Source organism: Etheostoma spectabile, chromosome 18 (genome assembly GCF_008692095.1).
Source record: "Etheostoma spectabile isolate EspeVRDwgs_2016 chromosome 18, UIUC_Espe_1.0, whole genome shotgun sequence".
Classification (NCBI taxonomy): Eukaryota; Metazoa; Chordata; class Actinopteri; order Perciformes; family Percidae; genus Etheostoma; species Etheostoma spectabile.
The window spans coordinates 17,282,686-17,300,917 of NC_045750.1; the positions used below are offsets into that span (position 1 = coordinate 17,282,686).

The 18,232-nt window shown below is 43.1% G+C and overlaps 1 protein-coding gene and 1 long non-coding RNA gene across 4 annotated transcripts in view; one reads left to right on the forward strand and one right to left on the reverse strand.

Moving 5' to 3' along the window:
- Positions 1-9,361, reverse strand: part of LOC116705974 (uncharacterized) — an 11,944-nt gene extending 2,583 nt beyond the window's left edge. The window contains exons 1-2 of the long non-coding RNA XR_004336099.1: positions 9,271-9,361; positions 6,958-6,963 (exon numbers count right to left, since the gene is read on the reverse strand). This is a non-coding gene — a long non-coding RNA (uncharacterized LOC116705974). The remainder of the gene's footprint in view (positions 1-6,957; positions 6,964-9,270) is intronic.
- katna1 (katanin p60 (ATPase containing) subunit A 1) overlaps positions 1-18,232 on the forward strand; it is a 40,325-nt gene that overhangs the window by 16,833 nt on the left and 5,260 nt on the right. The window lies entirely within an intron of this gene.

An 18,232-nucleotide genomic window follows, 5' to 3' on the forward strand; every position in this document is an offset into this window, starting at 1 on the left:
CCTAAAATGTCATAAATAGTGAAAAAAATGCATTCTGTGTTCCCAAAGCCCAACGCAACATCCCTCAAATGTTATGGTTTTGTCCACAGTCAATGGATTTCAGTTTATCGTCAGAGGGTAGGGAGATACCAGGAAGACTGAAATCAAGTACATCGGTACAATGGTCGATGCGTGGATAGCAGGGCGAGGGTGGTTCCAACAGGTTGAATCCTCATCTTTGCGTTGTGGTTCTTTCTTCATAGTCAATAAATTACGTACTACAACATGAGCCAACAATGCAGCCTACATTGCAGCCAGTCAGCTTGGTGTTATTGACCGCGAGTCTCTTTCAGAATGTACCACGGACATAAAACAGATTGTTATTTCAGCCGTGGGGAAGTGCAAGGTAGCGATGCTGAAACATCCAGGAATTAGGGCCTGAGTTGATGTTGTAATTATGATCTTACAAATTCCTTTATATGGTTTTAAAAAGTTTAAGACATGTACATTTGTTTGCCTTGGTGAACCTGCTTAAATCGGTATAGGGAGTCTGAAAATATGGATATCTTCAAATTGTCAAATGTATTTAATTACATATCTTCAAAGTGTATTCAATTCAGAGACGGCATCAATGGCAGCAGCGAGTTTGAATCTGGGGACTTGGTGTCCACTGTACACCAGGTGATGGAGCCAGAACGGCGTACAGCGATCAGAGGAGGTGGTGGCTCTGCAGGTGTTCAGTGAAGTAATAGAGATGGAGGGCAAACAGGAAATATCTCGTGGGCCATGATAATTGGAGAGAAGATACCAACAGAACCTCGTTTGTTCTATACCCTCAAAACTTACAAACCTTACCAATCATATAAGGTGATCGGAACTTATCAATACAGTAATAGGCTTTGTCCACACTGGGCGTCTTTTTGACAAGATAAAGTTGACTAGGGCCCTATGTGAGTGAAAGAAAAGCTGGCAGCGTTGATCCAAAAAAAAGCAGCAGCGAATGTCTTTTCTTGCTATAGCACAGCTAATGCTACAGTATCCTAGCTAGAGCGCCTATGTGTAGTGGTGCTAACGTTAGATAAAAGAGATCCCTGTACAGGGAGCAACCCGGTCATATCTATAACTCTCTGTGCTCAGACTCTATTTTCTCTTGTTGTTATAGAAAACAACAGGTCTGGCTACTCCGCTTGTCATTGGGGGCTGTCAACAAAGGGTTGACGTAGGGTGTTTTTGTCTTTTCTTCGGGAAAAGTTAACTTTTTCAGCTTCAAAAAACGCTCCAGCTGCAAGAAGAAAGTCACGCGGCGTTTTAAAAAAAACACAAAACATGGTTACTCCATAGGATTATAAGTAAAACAGATGCTGGAAGCTTCTAAAAATGCCACCAAGTGCCCTCTCTTGCACCCGGCGCAGCGAGGGCGCAAAGCCCGGACACAAGTGTCTTTGCTATTTTAAGACCGTCCAGCGCACACGTTGTTAAAAGCAAAATGCACCTGCGCACCATGGGGTGTTAAAGGGAGGTGTGTTCAGGTTAGAGCCCGACAAATATTGGCCGGCTGATATTAGGCATTTCCCAAACTGTCAGTATCGGCTAATAATGACCAATATAAAAAAAAAATTCAAGAGAATCATCATCAATGAATATAAAAAAAAAAAATAGACTGTCAACCACGTTTGGAGTGTTGGCGTTGCATAGTTTGTCCACAGAGGAGCTCTACAAATCATTAACTTTTTTTAGTGAGAACCCATAAAAACTACAAATAACTAACGTTAGGGAAATTGTCAGTCTGTGTGTTTCTGTATATCGGCGATATACGGATTATCAGATTTTTAAATAACCAAATATTTGATCGGTATTGGCCTTAAAAATCTTATCGGTTGGGCTCTAGTTCAGGTGCATCTGGGAGTATTGCTATCTGAGGCAGCGGGAAGTGATCGTGTTATGACCAATAAAAACGGTCTCAAGTCATAACGCAGCATTTCATTGTTTTTGTGCAGCGCTTTATTAAAAGGCACAAGACTCACAATCAGCGCGAACGTAGGCGCACCACAGGCAGCAGCACACAAACATGCAAAAGATTAAAAATAAAATATTACACATGTGAAATTGGTTATTATATATGTGTTCTATTATCTATTATATGACTTTAGGCATACCCGTGTTAAAATGTGATTTGGAATAGCGTATTTGGGGTTTGTATCATTTAGTCCAGCAGCCTGACATGTGTGAGGTGAAAATACTGATGAGTCCAGATTCCAGAAGCTGCTCAGTTACCAACATCTACCCACGGACACAGCGAGATCTTCAGGGTTCCCAGGGAGAACGATGTGGTGGTCACTGACCCACCAACCTAGAAAAGGTATGAAAACCTCGACCTTCCTTATTTTTATTATCAGCATACTATTTAGCAGTCCCGTTAGGGCCTTTTCAACCTAAAAGTACAAGTATTTGTGAAAACAATGCAATTTCCCCGCGGGATTAACAAAGTATACAGTACAATATTATTATTTTAACTTCTTACTTTTTTTAAAATTATTTTAATTTTTAATCAGACGAAGAACAGTGATCTCCCAGACCACTAGCCAGACCCCCTGAAGCACACAGAGACCACCCAGGAGGAGATCGCAGCGCGGAAAGCTCCCCGAGACTCCACTTCGATGGACCCGACCCTGCTGTATGACGTCAGATACGATGATGATTTGAAGTCCAGAGCCGAGCCACCGGATCAGATTCAGATGGAAACTCCGCCCAAAGATGTTATCGTCGACTCTGTAAGCCCTGTCTCGTGCTAACTAGTACTGCCTCACAGGTGTCAGGGGTAGGTGTGGTTTTCTTGAAAACATTGGATGGAAAGTCCGTTTATTGAAAGGGATGTACTTTACATGCACAGCAGTAACCGGGGTCAAGTGAATAAACCGGGCTATGCGAGTTCTCCCGTGTACATGAGCGAGGAGCCACTAGGCCACGCTAAGACCCGCCCTTCAATAGCAGCTCGATTGGTTGGGGTTAGGCATTGACCTTGAGTGATTAAGGTTAGTGTGAGGGGATTGGTCAGGGGATAGGACCTGCACATGTAAACATGGACGCTGGCCAATATTAGTGTGTGATGCTATGGCGGCCATAGTAGAAAAAAATATATCGCAAGTGGGGAAGAAGGGGGGAGGGACAGGAGGAACTCCACCTCCACCCCCCCCCCAAACAGTAGATGGCGCTCTGCAACGCACAATGCTTTTTCTCAGGTGGACTTATGAAACATGACACGACCGATCACTAAATAGTCAAATTGACTAATGTTTACTTTACACATATTATTTCAGTGTAGGAGCCGTTTCCGCCAGATGAATGACCTCTTTGGCTCATTATAACTTATCTGAACCAGTGTCGGGTGAAATAAGCAAGCAAACTTCGTTGTCTGGTCCTTCCATTTTTTGCAGAGACGCGTTAACAGCCCCGGAGATGGACAGTCGGTTAGCCATCTCTGCTGCCGCTGCCTGCTGAACAGAGAGGTCATAGTGGCTCTTTCTCCCTTTAATTTCTTCAGCTGTCCTGTCATTAAAGGCCTAAAATACCCCAAAAATAATCTTCAAAAACAATTCACAATAATAGTGGAATACTGATGTGAATGTAAATGTAATCAATGTAAACTCTGCAATGGGTCTCTGGAGAATCTGTGTCTTAGTTTTCTAGCCTCACCTGTGCAATCGCTCAGACACCCTTCTATAGTAGGGTGCACGATGTGACAAAATGTGATATGCGATATGATTTGAAATTGGATATCTATTTCAATATTTTAAACAAATGTAAAATTACAAAAGTTAGGGGAAGCGCATCAAATAGACATAAAAAAACAATACAAGGTTATTTCAACTGACGGTCATATTGGACTGGTACAACATGGATAGATAAAAAATAAGAGCATGTCTACAGAACAGGACATGTTGTACTGGTTGGACAGTATAAAATAAATAATGAGAAACAGGACATAACTTTTCTTTCTCTTCTCTGATTCGCTCCGTTTTGTTGTCTCTATTTCTCCCTTAAACCATCACTCGTGTGAAATATGCTCTCAGGTCACATGGTACGCTCCATAGGGTTTGTCACGCAGTGGCACCTTGTTGCGACACTTCCGATATAAATCCACAGCGTGATATCACGATAAAGATGAGTCAATACATCATACGCCCCTATTCTATAGCACGTAGTACTGGTAGGGCCTTGTACCCAGGAAAAGCTCATGTCTCCATGTCCATCCTCCCAGGCCATGTGTCAGTGGGTGGAGGAGGTGAGGGAGCGTCTCAGGCGCTTCGCTCGAGTCGCTGCCTCTTCTTCCTGGTGATTGGGTGGTGTGATCGGCGTTGTCGGGTCAGCGGTCATCGTCAAGATTTTGGACATGTTCTTCCCAAACTTGTGAACACAAGTGAGTTTGTTTTCGCTATAATAATTAACAAAATGGCAAGGGCAATTTATTTATGTACACTTTTACCCTAGTGCTTTACATTAAAGGGCAAGGCATAACAATTTCACTTTATGAGCAAATTGGTGTTGGCACAAAACTAAGGAAAGTTCTTGTGGGACTGGCTCTAGTGGCTGTAATTCTGCACCACAGCTGAATTTTGGGAAGAGACACACCCCCAGCCTCCACTTCAGATACAGTATTAGGGACCACTAAGGTCTATATAAGAGATTCAGATCGTATAGGGGACCACTAAGGTCTATATAAAGAGACTTCAGATACAGTATTAGGGGACCATAAGGTCTATATAAAAGAGACTTCAGATACAGGATTAGGGGACACTGAGGTCTAGATAAAGAGACTTCAGCACAGTATTAGGGACCACTGAGGTCTATATAAAAGAGACTTCAGTACAGTATTAGGGGACCACTAAGGTCTTATAAAAGAGACTCAGCTACAGTATAGGGGACCACTAGGTCTATATAAAAGAGACTTCAGATACAGTATTAGGGGACCACTAAGGTAAATAAAAGAGACTTCAGCTACAGATTAGGGGACCACTACGGTCTATAAAAAGGACTTCAGTACAGTATTAGGGGACCACTAAAGTCTTATAAAAGAGACTTCAGATACAGTGTGTAAGGGCCACTAAGGTCTATATAAAAAGATACTTCAGATACAGTATTAGGGAACCACTAAGGTCTATAAAAGAGACTTCAGATAAAGTATTAGGGGACCACTAAGGTCTATATAAAGAGACTCAGATATTAGTATTAGGGGACACTAAGGTCTATATAAAAGAGACTCAGATACAGTACTAGGGGACCACCAGGTCTACATGAAAAGCATCTGAAAAGCAGCATGTATTGGACCTTTCAAAACAGCTAAACATTAGAACAAGGCAAACACCGAAACAGAATACAGTATAAGCATCAACACAAGACAATTCATAAAATCAGATAAAATACAAATCCCCTTTAGATTTAAATATCCATACATTACTTACTATGTCATCAGTGACCAGTGGTCCCTTACCTGATGATTCTCTTTCTTTTCACAGACACATTTTCACCTAAACCCGTCACTCTAATGCCGAGGATGAGAAGCACACTGCTGGGAACATAGAAATCGAGGCCGAAGAAGAAGAAGAAGAAGAGAAAAAGCCTTGAATGAGGGATGACTTAGCCAGCTCTTTTATTTTCCGTTTGTTCTTATTTGACCCCAACCTTGGTTACCTGTCATTTTCAGCATGGCCTGGTTATGCGTTTGCTTATATCAAAATTTGCGAAGCAGTAGGTCGTGTCTCACTTCAGTTGAACCAGCACGCAGCAGGAGGTCGTTCAATGCCGTCAAATGGACTCGGCCCACTCAAATTAGTGGCGTGATCGAAATGGGAAAGAAAGCAAGTGACTCACAGTGTGAATCTCAACTCCCCCGTTGTGATGTCAGCTGGGGAAGTGGGTCAAACCTCTGATTGGTCAGCTAGAGTTCACGAAAAGTCACTTTTATCCAGTCACAATGACGATGAAAGTTACGGTTACACTTTACTTAAGGTACAGAATCTACATAAGAGTGACTTGACACTTCATGAATGTGTCATAAACAGTATAAACAAAGTTTTGACGTGACAATTCTTTTAGAAATCCGGTTTGTCATTACAAGTTATGGTTAGGGTTCAGGTGTCATGACCGTGTCAGTGTTCGTGACAGTGTCATGTCACTCTTATGTAGAGCCTTCAAGTAAAGTGTAACCAAGTTACTAGAAATGACCTAATTGGGTACTTTGCTTACCACGCCATGTCCGTCAGACAGACAGCCTGCCATAATGGATATCTGTTTTTAACCTGTACCAAAAACAAGTGTAAAAAAATAAGGATTACGTTCAGACTATATCTGGCACAGGACTTCCTTGAGGCTTACCACGAGGTTGCCAGGATCCTGCAAAATCCTCTAGGAAGTCTCTGCTTAATCCTTCCAGCCAACGTCGGGCAAAGAAGGAAATAGCGTAGTTCTAAACGTCACACTACTCCTTTAAGACAACATTCGCGAGACATCCCAAGTGCTGAGGAACAGACGTAAGGATAAAGAGGACACAGTAGACAAGCAGATGTAGCTATACGCTGTCGGCTCGAATTAAATATGAACAACTGAACATTTGAGGGGACTGCATGATGTTTAGATCTTTATGTCCACTGTAGCAGCCTCTGGTCACACTTTCTTCTCACACTGAAACAAGGTTGTTTTCTTACAAATGATACCCCACTGCAAGAAAACTAAGGCAGCAAATGCACTAAAATGACTTGTTCAGTATATGTTTAGTGTATGTAATAGAGGCATCTCCGTCATCCTTTAAGTGATACATAATTTTAATTAGAACATGAATTTTTGTTACGATAGGTTGAATAAAATATGTAAACGATGCAGATAACTGTCTGTAAAATGTAATTACAAATCTTGTGTCGCACATTTAAGAATACTGCCCCCCCCACCTCTCTTTTGACTCTGAATGTCATTAAGAAAAAACACTCCCACCTCCCTTTAGGCCTGCTTTCCACTAATGAGGCTCATAATTGATATTGATTGTCTTCTTTCACAGTGCCTCTGTGACTCTTCTGGGACTTCTCAGAAACGGGGGGTGTTGTGATGATTTAGATCTTTAATTTCTGGGCGGATGTGTTCCTGTCTATCATGGAGAATGTGAACTAGGTTTCTGTGCACTCTAAACGTACAGTATCAGACAACTCCTCGAGACTGATCTAATCGATCTACGCGTGCACCAAACGGTCATTGTGTAAATTATTGCCAAGGCAAGAATCTGCACTCAATTTAGAATCATGGAGTACAAAAAAAAAACTGGACTGCATGGATGCTTATTTCTTTTTTTTGTGGTGAATCGTATGATTTAGGGCACAAATGCCTTAAATAACAAACGCCACTTCACTCCCGATGTTTCCACGAGGCTGTGTGCGAGGGATCAAGCAGCTGGACACAAGGCCGGCTGGGCCAAAAAAGTGGGTTTAATTATCAAGAAACAATATGTTTTATTTAAAATGCACTTGTTTTGGAACACCCTCAGCTTGTACACTGAGGTGGTGATTTTGTCCCCCCCCCGCGGTTCAGTTAATCTGCAGAATGCATGGTGTATCTGCGCAGAAGGTGCATGTGTAGCTAGTGAATGCAGTTTGCTGTTCTTCAGCGAGTTAATCATTAAAACAAGGAAGCTGCATGATGACTTAAAACAGCTCAACCTGTGTCAGCTTCAGTTTTAATTCCACATTGGCAACTCAGTAAAACAAATGTCAGGCATGGATTCATATGTAAGACGACAAATGTAGTTTGATTTGCTCTTTGTTAAATGGGGGTAGACCCATGTGTTACTATTTTGAGCCATTCGGTGCAGAAATTACAGCTGGACTGTGTATTTGGTCTAAACTCTGAAAATGCTCCTATGACCACCAAGCCTTTGTGTGTGTGATTATTATGGCAGTGTAGGCTGAGAGAAATAAGGAAAAAAAAAAAAAATACAAACATGAATCTGGAGTAAATACAGTGCACACCATTACTACAGTCCCAGCAGAGGTGGAAAGTAACATTCAATTACATTACTTTTAATGTGACCGTTCATCACACCTCAAGGTCTTGTCACTTTTTTTCCTTCTTTCTTGAACCTTTTTTTGCTCTGTGCCTTAAATTGCAAAAGACTGATTCAATTAAATAACTAGAAATAAGAATTACATAGAAATATATACCTCCACTCCTTTTAAAAAGTAACTTTTACTCCCGAGTCATTTTAATAAACTTAAACAAAAATTTCATTATCCCTTAAAGTGCTCATATATGCTCATTTTATAATTGTATTTAGCGGTTGTACAGAGATAGGTTTACATAGTTAATTTTCAAAATTACCGTATTTTTGTCGTACTGCAATTGTTGCAGCTCTCTTTTCACCCTTGTGTGTGAGGTCTGTTTTAGCTACAGAGTGAGAATCTCACATCTGTTCCATCTTTTTTGGGAGTCGCTGTTTTTGTAATCTTTCGACCTTGCTTCATCCCCAGAAGTTGGACGTCTGGGCTACAAACACGTTCCACGGACAGTAATATCTGCGGGGTCGCCCCATCTGTTGAAGAGATAAACAAGCATCCTTCCTTTCCTCAGTTTGTCCGTCCATACGTATTCAAATTAGAAAATCGGCCTCCTTGCATCTATGGTTCAACAGTAGTTCAGCCACAGTTCTAAATGAAAGAGACACCTTGCATGTCTAGCACGTGCCGTTTGTACCCCAAGCAGATTATGCTTACTAAATAAACTTGCATGTGGCGCCAGATAGCTCAGTTGAAAGGCAAACGACCATAATAGAGGTTTGCTCCTCAAGCAGCGGGCCCGGGTTCGAATGCAACTGTGGCCTTTGCTGCATGTCGTCCCCCCCCCCCATCCCCTTTCAGGTCTTCATCGTCCTGTCAAAAATAAGGCCGAAAAATGCCCAAAAATAATCTTTAAAAAAAACTTCCATGCAAGATAATTTAAATCCAAATCATTGTAACTTTTTATATCTCGTTAGTGTTATTACAAAAATGTGAAAGAAACCACACAGTTCTAAATACAATCAAGTGCTTTTAAAAAAAAAAAAAGACAAAAAATAAAATAACAGGAGTAACATTTGATTGGCAGTTAGCTAGTATCTCCGTCTGGTACAAAGCAGAATATATGACACGAGAAAAGTAGCAGTAAATATCACGATCTTTGTCAGTGGGTTGAGGACATTGTGCCACACACTGTCTCTACAGCTGGAGTTGAAGTTTTCATAATTTCATCATTTGAGTGAAAACAACCATTTCACACATCAAGTCGACTTGAGTCACCTTTTCAGATTAAGACTTCTGGATAACATTAACATGTACAAGAGGAAGAGGTGGTGCACATATTTACTGAAGTATCATCTACACTTAATAGCGATGGAATACACGTCACACACACACACACACCACACAACTTAAACATCAGCGTTACCCCCCACAATGATAGTGCATGTTCGGATAAAAAGGACTGGGTGGTGGTGTTTCTCAGCAGGACCCAAACTCCTCGATCCACTTCTCGTACTTCTCCAGGTCAGATGCAGACACAGATTTGGACACTTTCTTCAGAGAAGATCAAAGGCCTCCATGGTGGTGGGCATGTGCATTCGTCCGGGAAATTTGCGGATCTCCTCTGGTGTGGGGCCCTGATCCTCCGCCTCATGGCCATCAGAGAGGCATCCCTGCGCCTAACACAAACGGTTATTTGAAAAACTTTAGAGGCTTATTGATGTACAGTATGTATTTTAAATAAAATCAATTACTCAAATTACTACAATAATTCTTTTAAGCACTTGCTTTAATTGTGCTCTTTTTTTTTTTTTATTCCACTCATTTATATTTATTTGGGGAGTTGGTGGCCTAAAGGTTAGAGAAGCGAGCTTGTGACCGGAACTTGCCGGTTCAAAACCCAGACCGACAGGATAAGATCTGGGTCACCCCCTCATTACCACCACTGAGGTTCCCTTGAGCAAGGCCCTAACCCCAACCGCTCAGTGGAGCTGCTCAGTGGCCAGCGTACCGGTTGTAGTGGGCAGCTTCCAGCTATGAATGAGGTGATCTGACAGGTTCGTTGCAAATGAGAATTTGTTCTCAATCGACTTACCTGGATAAAAAAAAGGTTAAAACTCATCTTTTTCAGCAGGTGGCGTAGAAGCAACCACACATGCTTTGTTCTTTGTGCTGCAGGGAATTAATTCTCCGAAGATCCATCCAAAAAGGAAAGAATTCTCACGCACATTTGTCACCATGCATCTGTTTATGTGTTTGGTCGATGTTTTTAGGTCACAAGGATTTTACTGTACTGTGTCTTGCAGTGGCAGGACGGTATTTTGCACCTGGGCCTTCAGCCCTATCCCACAGTAAGAAATCCACCTTGAATGACCTCACATGACACCAGGACATTATCGTGTGGAATAAAGTGATTTAACACAAGAGTCGACACCTAGAGGTTTCAATACACTATTACAGGACATGGCTATACGGGCTGACGCATCTTTTAGGCAGTATGACAGGACGCTGTAATCGCTGTAGGCCTTGCTGGCCCTGACCACCTCTGGAGAAAAAAAACTACACAGACGTGACAAGTGTGTGTAGGGGATTTTCATTTTCAGCAGATGGCCGCATTAAAAATTGTTGCCACATGATTTTGAGCGTAAAAAGGAAAGCTTTAGAGACATTAGTCGGTAAGAAAAAGTAGTGGATGGCTGTGCTTGGTGTCCCTGGTGGCATAGTGCCAGTCAGCTGTGGCACTAGAGTGCCAACCTGTGAGGCACTCTTAAGACAACTGATGTTTAGTTTTAGTATTGTCTGGACAAGGCAGAGAACCATATAATTGAATAATATATATATATTATATATATATGTCAGTGAGGGAAGGAAAGGCACATGACTCCCGTTCTTTCAAAAGCTACCGTATTTTTTTATTTCTTTTTAGAACCAGCAATTTTGTACTTATATGGTATGCGTCATAGAAAAACCTATTTAGTTGATGAATTGTAGCAATGATCATACTAGGGGCATCTATATTTGTCTATTTTCATTAGAAACTACTGTAAAGATCAACATTGGTGTGAGGGAGGAGAACAGCGGAGAGGGGACGCACACATTGGTAATGTCGGCTCCGCGTAAACCCATCTGCTCTGAGATCTTGTCCAAGTCCACATCGCTGGCCACCTCCAGCTCCTTCAGGTTGATCCTGAGCAGCTCCACCCGGCCTTCCGCTGCAGACATAAATGCAACAGTGAGTGGAGCAGAGCGGAACCATTCCAAATGTCGCTGGGTCTTGGTGGTAATAACAGTAGCTGTGAATTTGTTTGGGATTAAGCACCACTGAAACATCATTAACTGAATGATGTAGGGGTGGGCGATATGGACCAAAAATCACATCCTATATAAATAAATGGAAGATGAGAATGCTCCTACAGCGGGTTTTTTTAACAATACGATTGTTTCAACGTACTCTTTGGGGACATGTACAGAATTTGTTTAGTATCTACAATTATTATATAATTTCCTGTGTACTCCTGTATTATTACAGATGGATTCTCCTTTTGTAGTTTATATGCTGTCTGTTCTTATGCTTTGGCAACACAGATGGAGTTTTGTCATGCCAATGAAGCAACATGAAATTGAAATTGAGAGTGAAAAAGCAAATTACAAATTGCTAGTAAATTGATTTATATAATTAAATACAGCATCCATATATGTGTTAATGTTCATAAAGCTGTTTGTGTTTTGTCCGATATTGGAACAATTGTATGTGCTGCCTTGGAAAATACATATGTATGTTGTTCTTATGCTTTGGCAACACAGCTGTATCTTTTTGTCATGCCAATAAAGCAACATGAAATTGAAAAAATTAAGAGAGAGAAAGACAGAGAAGATAGAGAAAGTGAGAGGAGATGGACTGAAGTGTTGATACGAAAACTTTTTTGTTCATGAAGCCGATTGTCCTGTACAGCTCTCAGGTTTATCCGTGAAGTGTGTGAACTACAATGCAGACTGGATTCTTACTTACAGAGTGAAGGGCTGACGCGTCCGGCACGGGTGACTGCAAATTAGCAGATCAGCGTTAACTACTTCGAGATGATAATGTTTTCTGCCGCGCGGCTAGGACAGAGCGTCTCCAGCAAAAACACCGGTACAATTACAGCTTTCCTTCCCTCCTTAACAAAATTATCAGCTGTACAAAAATAACAACAGCCCGTCTTGCAGGGGCGTGTGTCAACATCTAGTTTTAAGACTTGTTTGAGCTCCCGTGTTCACTTTTAGTGATCTGTGTTTAGGTAAATTAAACTGACGTATAATAACCTAGTAACAGGCATTGTCCAGCTAAAGTGTATTGGTGTTCAAAACTAAATATGATGCTGGTGCATGTCTGCGTGTGGCACTGTACTTGAGGTGACAGGATACAGAATGCAAAAGAAAGTGCGGGGCTCATTGTTGCCCCAGGGCCTCCCAAGGGGGGTTGATCTGGTATGAGCAATTATAACAAGGCTGCAATTAATGACATGACGTTTCACAGTTTGAAGCTGATATTGGCTGATCTATGTAATTCCCAAACTTTGGTTTTGGCATTTATAGTGGCCGATAATATATATACACACATGTCTTTTTTTATATTCCTTATGTAAATGTGCTGTATTATATAGCGCTTTTCCAGTCTTACAACTGCTCAAAGCGCTTTTACATCTACAGGGAACATTCACCATTCACACACATTCATACATGTGGCTGCCGTACAAGGTTCACCTGCTCATCAGATACAACTCACACACATTCACACATCCGATGCACAGCACGGGGGCAACTCGGGGTTCAGTGTCTTGCCCAGGACATTTCGACAATGACTGCAGGGGTGGGGATCGAACCACCAACCTTCGATGGCAGGCAACCGCTCTACCTCTGAGCCACAGCCGCCCCTATCAGAATCATTTTGTACAAATAATTATTATGATAAAACGGACGGTCAACCATGTTATGAGTGTTGGTGTTGCATAGTTGTGCACCTTTTTGAGGACTTATATATTCAAGAACTCTCTTAAAAAAAAAATTATGTATTAATGGTTTAGGGAATGGGCGCACAAAAATGGCTCGCAAGCGCCCCCTACAGAATAAGAACTAACATAACTGGTGACCCGTTTAAGGTACAGTCTTGTGTGACGGTCATTGAACTCACAGAGACTTTTCATTGGGGATGGTTTCACCCGCCCCCCTATAATCGGCCACGCCCCTTTCACAGATAATGAACTGTATGACGTGGAGTCTTGTGTGAGGTATCGTGAACTCAGCAGGGAGTTCCTTTTCATTGGCGACGATTTCACGTCTGAGTGACGCGCGGGGGCAAGGAGCGGCGTCTACCAGTAACCCCGACGCGATCAGATTAGCGAGGGCCCATCCAACGTGCTTTTAAATATGCAACCATCTGTAACTGTGTAACTGTATCTAATTTAGTTATTTGGAAGAAGTAACTAGTAACTAACTAATTACTTTTTAAAAGTAACTTGCCCAACACTGGTGGCTACAGAGTAATTAGTAAATGTTTCAATATATAGCAATCACATACCTTCTGACTGCAACAGTGGCATAAAGCAAACAGCTAGTGAAGCCTTAACTTAAACCAGAGAATATTGTAACATGCAAAATGTGAAATTATGACAGCCATGAAGCAGGCAATTGGGGAGTATGGAGTAAAAGTAATCCATTGGCTACACTGTTGCATGTAGTTCAAAGTCAGATCCAGGTTTAGTTTTACAATCAACTATGTAAACATTTTATGTGATGCACTCCTATATATTATTATTATTTATTTTATTGTGGTAAATGCACATCTTAAATAGTAATTGCTGAGCGCACATGGTGAATGGAGTTAGAGAAAATGACGTCCCAACTGGTGCATACTTGTGTGTTACTGCTCATCCTTTTCCTTTCCATATTTCGCAGAGTGTTCTTTCGGCCATATTTAGGAATCATTAGAAATCATTACATTCATACTGTATATTCAAACATAAAGAAACTGGTGTCCCATGGGAACAATAGAATGGAATAGAAGCATAACCATTTGGATTGAAAAAATAAGAATACATGTGTTGTTGTCATAACAAAACACATGAATACTGGGACCCAACATTAGTTCTGACACACATCACTCAAACAGCAGTTTGTATCAGGGAGTCATTTGACTGTGACAAGCCAAAGGTGCACATTGCAAAAGGAGAAAAAACACTGGACTGGAAAACATGGACTTCAACTCCAGAGAGATTCAACCAATCAGTTCATCTCAGTCACTTGAAGAAACAAGTACGGCGTGAGCTTAAGGACAGCGAGGCGACGCTCACCCAATGTGAATCTGAGGGAAGAGTTCACCTGATCATCCAAGAGGACTTGGGCGATCTCCTCGATCAGCTCCAACAACAGAGAGAGGGCAGCAGTTGGGGCATGAGAAAACAGCTGATGCAGAGGGAGATGTGTGACTTGAAGTTCAGCTTGCTGAACGTGTTCCCTCCCCACCCAGGGAAACAGAGCATCTGAAACTAGCTGGGAAAAATCAGCAACAGCTGCGAAAAGCCCAAAAAGATCTGGAACTGCAGTACTTCATTACTGAAGACCTGAAGGTTGAATTGGAGCAGATGAAGGGAGAGAAGAGGCCCTGAAAAAGGAAGTGGAGACTCAGAAGATGGAGCTTTGTAAAGAGAGACAGAAGCTCAGGTAAGTAAGACCACGTGGAGTTAGATGTGGAGAATTTTCTGGAGATGGAAGGCTCAAGCTCAGGAGCTGAAGGATAAATGTGAGCAAATGGAGGAGCTCTCCGAGATCAGGAGGATGAAGCAAAGGAGATATGGGAGAGATCCCAGGCTACCCATAGAGCCCAGCTGGATGGGGCTCTTGCTGGACGTGTCCCCTCCCCCCCGGGAAACAGAGCATCTGAAATCCCAGCTGGAAAAAAGCCCTAAAAGATCGGACATTCAAACCTTCATTACTGAAGCCCTAAAAGTCGATTAAAGCAGTGAAGGGAGATGCAGGCCCTTACAAATAGTGTGGACTCAGAAGTTGAAGCTTCGAGAAGAGAGACAGATGCTCCGGTAGTAAGACACCAACGTGATGTTGGAGAGCCATCTGGAGATTGAGAGGGCTCAAGCTCAGGAGCTAAAGGATAAGTTGAGCATGGTGGAGGAAGCTCTCCTAAAACAGGACGAGGAGGCAAAGGAGATTCTGGAAAGATCCCAGCTTCCCATAGAGCCAGCTGGAGATGCAGGACCAAAACACAAGAACCTCATGGAGTGCTATGAGAAAAAGTATGAACTGGGGAGTCATCTCAACCTGTGGAAGGAGAAAAATCCTCCCTCCTTCAGGCCACAGGAAGCCTGAAGCTGACTCAGCAGCAAAAAGAGCAGGAGTGGGAGAGGACTGAGAGCACCTTGAGATCCCAGCTGGTAGATTCTCAGAGCCAGGTAATGCAAAAGTAAAGAAGAAAAAAAAAATAGTACAAAAAGCTTCTGCCTGGCTGAGGAGAGAAATGCATTTGCACTAGTATAGTATCTGTCGTCTGTCTGTCTGTGTGTATGTGGTGTGTGTGTCTGGCTCTGTCATCTGTGGTGGGTGTCTGTCTGTGCTTTCTTATGTGTGTGTGTGTGTCTGTCTGTCTGTGTTGGTCTGTGCCTGTCTGTGGTGATCTGTGTGTGTGTGTGTGTCGAGGGGGGTCTGTGTGTGTCTGTCTGTCTGTCTGTGCTTTCTTTTGTGTGTGTGTGTGTGTGGTCGTCTTTGTGTGGGTCTGTGCTGTGCGTGTGTGTCGAGGGGGGTCGTCTGTGTGTGTGTGTGTGCGTGCATGCATGTGGGTCGGCTGTCTGTGTGGGTCGGTCTGTGTGGTGTGTGTCTGTCTGTCTGTGTTGTGCGGTGTGTCTGTCTGTCGTGTTTGTGCGCGTGTGTTTGTGTGTCTGTGAGTGTGGTGTGTGTGTGTGTGTGTGTGTGTGGTTGTGTGGGTGTGTGTGTGTGTGTGTGTGTGTGTGTGTGTGTGTGGTGTGCTCGCAGGGTGTGTGATGATCAGTGCAGTAGTGTTGGATTGTAGAGCTTGTAGTCAGTGCGTGCTACATGCTACATGCTAATGTTCCAGCTACTGCCACCGGACAGCTCTTTGTTTTCAGGGCTGAAAGAGGAGCCAAGCGTGTGTTGCCTCCTCGCCCGGTACATAGCCTCTCCATGCCAAAACCTCGTACACGCCTCCGTGGGCACACATGGGAACTGGTCCCTTGGGTGTCAGGCTAAGCACACGCGCACAAACACAGACAGACAGACACACACACACACAGACCGACCCACACAGACAGACAGACCCACATGCATGCACGCACACACACACACACAGACAGACCCCCCTCGACACACACGCACAGGCACAGACCCACACAAAGACAGACGCACACACACACACACACATAAAGAAAGCACAGACAGACAGACAGACACACACAGACCCCCCTCGACACACACACACACACAGATCCACACAGACAGGCACAGACCAACACAGACAGACAGACACACACACACACATAAAGAAAGCACAGACAGACACACACACACAGATAGACAGAGCCAGACACACACACACATACACACAGACAGACAGACAGACAGATACTATACTAGTGCAAATGCATGTTCTCTTCCTCAGCCAGGCAGAAGCTTTTTGTACTATTTTTTTTTTCTTCTTTGACTTTTGCATTACCTGGCTCTGAAGATCTACCAGCTGGGATCTCAAGGTGCTCTCAGTCCTCTCCCACTCCTGCTCTTTTTGCTGCTGAGTCAGCTTCAGGCTTTCTGTGGCCTGAAGGAGGGAGGATTTTTCCTCCTTCCACAGGTTGAGATGACTCCCCAGTTCATACTTTTTCTCATTAGCATCCATGAGGTTCTTGTTGTTTTGGTCCTGCATCTCCAGCTGGGCTCTATGGGAAGCCTGGGATCTTTCCAGAATCTCCTTTGCCTCCTCGTCCTGTTTTAGGAGAGCTTCCTCCACCATGCTCAACTTATCCTTTAGCTCCTGAGCTTGAGCCCTCTCAATCTCCAGATGGCTCTCCAACATCACGTTGGTGGTCTTACCTACCGTGAGCATCTGTCTCTCTTCTCGAAGCTTCAACTTCTGAGTCATCACAATATTTGTAAGGGCCTGCATCTCTCCCTTCATCTGCTTTAAATCGACTTTTAGGGCTTCAGTAATGAAGGTTTGAATGTCCAGATCTTTTAGGGCTTTTTCCAGCTGGGATTTCAGATGCTCTGTTTCCCTGGGGGGGGAGGGGACACGTCCAGCAAGAGCCCCATCCAGCTGGGCTCTATGGGTAGCCTGGGATCTCTCCCATATCTCCTTTGCTTCATCCTCCTGATCTCGGAGAGCTTCCTCCATCTTGCTCAATTTATCCTTCAGCTCCTGAGCTTGAGCCCTTTCCATCTCCAGAAAATTCTCCAACTCTAACTCCACGTTGGTCTTACTTACCTTGAGCTTCTGTCTCTCTTTACACCGAAAGCCCATTCTCTGAGGTTCCACTCCTTTTTCAGGGCCTCCTTCTCCCTCATCTGCTCCAATTCAACTTCAGGTCTTCAGTAATGAAGTACTGCAGGTCCAGATCTTTTTGGGTTTTCGCAGCCTGTTGCTGATTTTTCCCAGCTAGGTTTCAGATGCTCTGTTTCCCTGGGTGGGGAAGGGACACGTTCAGCAAGCTGAACTTTCAAGTCACACATCTCCCTCTGCATCAGCTGTTTCTCATGGCCCCAACTGCTGCCCTCTCTCTGTTGTTGGAGCTGATCGAGGAGATCGGCCAACAAGTCCTCTTGGATGATCAGGTGAACTCTTCCCTCAGATTCACATTGGGTGAGCGTCGCCTCGCTGTCCTTAAGCTCACGCCGTACTTGTTCTTCAAGTGAACTGAGATAGAAACTGATTGGTTGAATCTCTCTGGAGTTGAAGTCCATGTTTTCCAGTCCAGTGTTTTTTCTCCTTTTGCAATGTGCACCTTTGGCTTGTCACAGTCAAATGACTCCCTGATACAAACTGCTGTTTGAGTGAATGTGTGTCAGAACTAATGTTGGGTCCCAGTATTCAGTGTGTTGTTATGACAACAACAACATGTATTCTTATGTTTTCAATCCAAATGGTTATTGCTTCTATTCCATTCTATTGTTCCCATGGGACACCAGTTTCTTTATGTTTGAATATACAGTATGAATGTAATGATTTC